The following is a 5,637-nucleotide window of genomic DNA, read 5'->3' as shown; positions in this document are numbered from 1 at the left end:
AACTCATATGTAAACATGCTTCCTAGCATATCGAATTAATAAATTCTTGAAACCATGGCAAATATTAATGCATCAAATATTTCAAATATATTTTATCATGATCAACTCGACAACCTACATTAAATGTCTCCCACTTAAGAGTTTCCTAATTTCTTTCTAAAAATATAGTTTTATGTTTATATTAGATAGAGAAGCTTGGTTTTATTCTTTAAAGTTATTTGGTTATCCTATTCTTGTTATATTTTCATGTAATTGTTATTTCTATCTCATTAATCCTAAAACATTATAAATATTAAATTTAATATCCATGTAGATAATGCCTTAGAGAGTAGTCTTCTTGATCTTATAGAGGGATGACCATTAGGGACAAAAACCTACCACTATAACCGCACAATACTCCCCCACAACCAACAGCTTTAGGTTTCCCCCTTAATACACTATTTATAATAATCTTAATTATCTCTTTAAGAAGAGTTTTCAAATAACTTCATCTCTGAGTTGTTTAATTTATGAATGGTAGTGGATATATCCTAGTAAAGCCCCCAGACACGTTACATTTGAATATCCTAATGAGATACAAAAAAAGGATGATAAAAAGGTCTTAAATTATTACAAGCTAGAAACAAGTTTTCCTATTCATCTCTTTGTATTTTGATAGCCACAACCTCAACAGGGGAAAAAATATCCGTGAAAGTAAAGTGATTTATTCCATTCTAGACCCACAACGAAATATTTGATATAATAAGAAAACAAAATAGTTATAGGAAGGGATTTAAGGATTAGGGGATCTATTAAGACAAACAATTAGAAGAAAAGAAAGAGAAAATCTAGGTTTGGTGGCAAAGAATTAAAAAAATAGCTATCAAAAAAGAAACAATTAAAGGGGATATAGAGAGAAAGAGAAAATCTAGGTTTGGTGGCAAAGACTTAAAAAAATAGCTATAAAAAAAGAAACAATTAAAGAGGATATAGAGAGAAACTTTTACAACTTCTTTACATTAAAATTACCTACAATGGATAGAAAACTCCTTATTGAAATGTTTTTCAATTGTGAATGTTTTATTGCAAACTTGAAACTACAAAGCTTTAGGTAGACCAAACTTTTGGCCCACTGAAAATTCATATTTATAAAGAAATAAAAAAATAACATTCTTACCTTCAGAAATGGATTTGTCATCCAAAATAATGCTATAAGTAATAAATTGTTTGGTCAGAACAAAGTTGCACTCCGGAAAGAGCAAGGTCTTTTAAGTATAATAATTCTAACTTCCTTCTACACAAATTGTCTCAAGGCTTTTACCTTGGAGATAAAGAGAAAAAGAAATATAAGGTCCACGAGCACTATTGAACAGATGTCTATCGGTATCAAAATACTAATTTTAAATTAAATTTAAATTTAAGATACAGTTTTAAAATGATTTTTACATAGACATTGACCTGTTGAACCAATGAAGGAAAAAAAGTAGAGAACCAAAAACGGTGACCGAAAACCTCATCTTCGAAATCAACAAAGAGAGCAATTGAGACCACAGGAAATAGCAATAGAAAGTTCCAATCAACTCGTCCATAATAACTTGTATATAATATTGCACAAGCTAATGAGTATTTGAGGGTACTGGAGAATAAATATGATATGAATGCTTTTAACTGTGTTATTTAAGTAAAGTGGTAGTCAGCTATACAATGATTACTTTTTAAATTGCTAACACTTTATTTCTAACAACAAGGCTGAGCTCAATTCACTGGCTTATTCACCAATAATGTTAAAGCCCTGCGCCATTTGCTGTCCCGTATAATGCATTTCAAGATATTTACTCTTGTTCACGGGTTAAATATTATCTTAAAAATTGCGAGCAGTACATGTTAAATTAAATATTTAGAGGTATAGGATATGGTAGAAGTAAATGCGGCAGCCAGTGTGGAGAATACAGTGATGAAGGTGGGAATGCTTCCCTTGTCTTTCCTTACCCACATGCCCTTGTATATTGGATAGCTATTTATAACTATGAAGCTTGATATCATCAGCTGCACGAACATACTCTCCATGGATGAGTAACCTTCTATCACAACATCTGCAATTCCAAAAACCAATGCCACGAGGTTTATAAGCGCTATGGTAGTAAATGGTATAAACAAGGTAGAGGAAACCCCAAACTCAAAAATTTCCGCCTTGTAGCGATTGGCTGCTTCGCTATCAAACACTTTGCTTGTCACCTCGAAACCCACTTTGGATATTCCAAGTAATTTGCAGACTACTTGAATGAGCCCGAACAGATTGGATGACACTCCTTTTATCATCCACATCCTTTGATCATTCCACCAAGATTTTACAGAGCCTCCTCCTACATATATAAACTCTAGAGCATTCTGTGCATATGTACATACTGGTAAAAATAGAAAGAGGAGAACCCATGGATCTGAAATCTGCAAGGAATAATAGTTTTCAGATTATTTTATCTATGTGTAATAATGGATTAGTGAAATAATCCAAAAGACATTTAAATTGCAAAGTTATGACTATCAAAGTATAAGGAATTATTTGCACAGATTGTAGATATGTGGTTGCTGGAATCTAACAAACAGAAAGCTCTTAATTATTATAAAAAATGAAAAACTCCTACAAATTTCATGGACCGTAGAAAGACTAGGTATTTTCTTTCTTAAATTGTGAATGAAGTTATAGATGCAAAACTCAAAGAGGATAAACGTACCTGGAGAAATAAAGATAGGCCGGCAACCATGCATAAGGCCGGCAATACGCCGAAGCAGATTATTGGTAAGCAAGTTGGAGCCCGGAGAAGGTAATAGCTGTAACACGTTCTGTGCTAGTTTCATATGGCTAATACCGTAAGTTACTGGACAGTATTTGCTACAAAAGATTTCGAGGAAACCAGTTAGCCATCTTTTATTTTGGATGAGAGTATCATTCAGATTAACAGGCGCACACCCCACAAAAGCATCTCTCGAAGAAAACAGATTTCCATCCTCTGCAGTGTATAGAATATCCTGTCAAAGTATCTTCCAGTGCACAATCGTATAGCATTCCAACCTGTAACATGAACTCACCATCAGAAATCATTTCCAAAAAAATTAAACCCGTCGATTAAAATTATCAAAGTTTTAATATGTGTTTACCTTTTTGCCCCATTGGGTGTTCTTCTCATAGCCACACATGGCGAGCTCTTTTGCCTCCTCCAATCGCTTCGACGGAGATACATTTCCCATGCTAAAAATTGATGACCTAATCAACTCTTGGATGAAGTTTAAAGAACAGTGTTGTGGCTCACTTCCGCATAAGACATCCCTGCGGTGGACGCATCCGGTCCCCAAATATAACGAACCTTCGATTCCGTCTATACCTTTAAAAAGTACCTGTACAGACATTATTTACAAAAATGAGGTCAGTTGATTGCATATATCTTTCTGGGGCATCAACTGAACTGCAAATACTCAGACCAAAGTGCTTCCTGAGATGATTTCCATACAGATCATATTTTGTAATGCCATGAAACTTTGGGGGAAACTGTACAAAGGCAAACTGGTGCCCAGTTTGACGGTCCATGAAAAAGCACATGTCCTCTCGAAGGGCTTCACAGTTGGCGTACATGTCACAGTCCAATGTGAGAATGAAGGGAGCATTGCTCATTAGAGCAGAGACTCTAATCTGTGGACAAGAGATGACCAAATCAAATAAGTTATAATGCCAGTGTCTAGACAATCTAAGCAAGAAAATGAGACTTTCAGATTTAATTACCAGAACATTGAGTGCACCAGCCTTGAAATTATGGGGGTGTCCTGGTCGCTTTTCGCGGGAAACATACACAAGACTGGGCAAATCATGGCCCTCAACATTCATGTCTTTGCCCCTTTCTAGCAAAACCTGTATGGAGGCTTAAAAAAAGGTGCCAACTAAATAGAATGTAGGCAAAACTATTTAATAATATCAGTAGCTGAATTGATAAAAATAGCCCACTTGTTGTGGACTATTTCATTAATCATTCAAGCAGTGAAAAGAGTGTTTTTTTATTAGGAGATATAATATTTCAATAGCGATTATTGTAACCTGTATCATAGTCGGGTGGTTCCTTGAAGACATCTCCGGTTTCCAATCATTAAAGCCTTCGTGCTCGTTGCATTTCTCTTCTGGAACAGTGCCTCTTTCGACAATGCTATTTACACGAAATTTCATCTCCTCGTACAATTTCTGCACATATACATCAGTGTCAACTTTAGCCTATCAATCTCATATTCTTACAAGAAGATAAATAATCAAATTAAGTCGGAGGAAATAATATAATTTTCTTAAGAGTGTTGAGATTCTTGGGAGATTAGATTTCAGCTACACGCACCTTGACATTTTCCCGTTCTCTATTGAAGGACAGATTGTCACTCTCATTGTCATAACATTGAGAAAAATATGCATCTGGGCACCTCTGCTGAATGGAATACTTGTGGCAGAAAGGAACCCAACTCCTGGCAAAACGTGAAGCTTCAACCAGCGCATAAAAGATGAGTGGGGATCCTCCATCGTCAGATACATAACATGTCAATTTCTCGGCTGGGTAATTGAAAGCCAGAGTAGACAATTCAGTGTTCGAAACATCGATTGGAGGTTCTTTAAGAGGGTCGGCCGTGCATGTAAATATATCAATGGGAGGTAGATTCTTTCCACACCCATTCATCCACAAACATAATCCACAGTAACCTAAGGAAACGCATTTGTAATTAATCTTATAAGCAGACCAGCATATTTCTAGTCTTTTATAATTTACCTTTCAGAAAGTCTCTCTGAGTAGGTGAAGCGATCGACAGGCCACAATCTGAAGGCCATCTCTAATATCCAATTGAAGGCGAAGCCTAGCTCCGCACAGAATAGCAGCATCCACGGAACATTTCCTTCACTTGGGATAAACTTGACACGATAATATATAAGACCTAGAATTGCGCACAAATATAGGGATCCATAAGCTCTGTTTATCTTGGCAACTGACCTTTGCACTGTGGTGTAAAGTGGGGAATCTGTGCCTTCCATTTTCTTAGTCGATTCAATTCAATCACTGAAACCGTTTGAATCGATTTATAACAAATGGACATTACCATCCATCCTAGTTGAGCATCGCATCTTACTCTAACATTAGGTTGTACATGAAACCATAATTTGCATAGATTTCATCCACCGGTTGTTGTAGTTTGTAAGCATCTACCATTCACAGGATTTGAAAGGTAGATTTTTGCACTTGACTCCAAACTACCCCTTCTCGCGATATTTGACAAGTTGCCATTTTTCGTGCGGCGTGGATTTTGATTGTCATGTCACTTCAGCGTTTATGTGGAAACCTGGCCACACATTAAGCATCTAGTGCAGCAACAGCTGTTATGAAAATGAGGATACATTTGTTTTTTATGTTAAACACACTTTCCTTACAATTGCAAATTAGATTACATAAATTTAAATTATTAATTATTATTAGTCCCTGCCTTTATTAAGAGGCAGGAGACTAATGTTTTTTTTTACCCCCAGCTAATTAAAACTTGTAGCAAAGTATGTAAATATCATAAAGTTTAAGTGCATATATTTAAAAATTCTATATATGAAATAATTATTTTAGAATTTCTATTGGTTGAGAGGTATTTTGC

The 5,637-nt window shown here is 35.5% G+C and overlaps 1 pseudogene; it reads right to left on the bottom strand.

Moving 5' to 3' along the window:
• Positions 1–1,816: 1,816 nt before the first annotated feature.
• Positions 1,817–5,032, bottom strand: LOC149547482 (cellulose synthase-like protein E6; annotated as a pseudogene).
• Positions 5,033–5,637: the final 605 nt, after the last annotated feature.

The sequence above is a fragment of the Cupressus sempervirens genome, chromosome 7 (assembly GCF_028749045.1).
Source record: "Cupressus sempervirens isolate cs-2001-9-10 chromosome 7, ASM2874904v1, whole genome shotgun sequence".
Taxonomy (NCBI): Eukaryota; Viridiplantae; Streptophyta; class Pinopsida; order Cupressales; family Cupressaceae; genus Cupressus; species Cupressus sempervirens.
The sequence above is the reverse complement of the archived record's forward strand: the minus strand, read 5'-3'. Positions and strand labels throughout refer to the sequence as shown.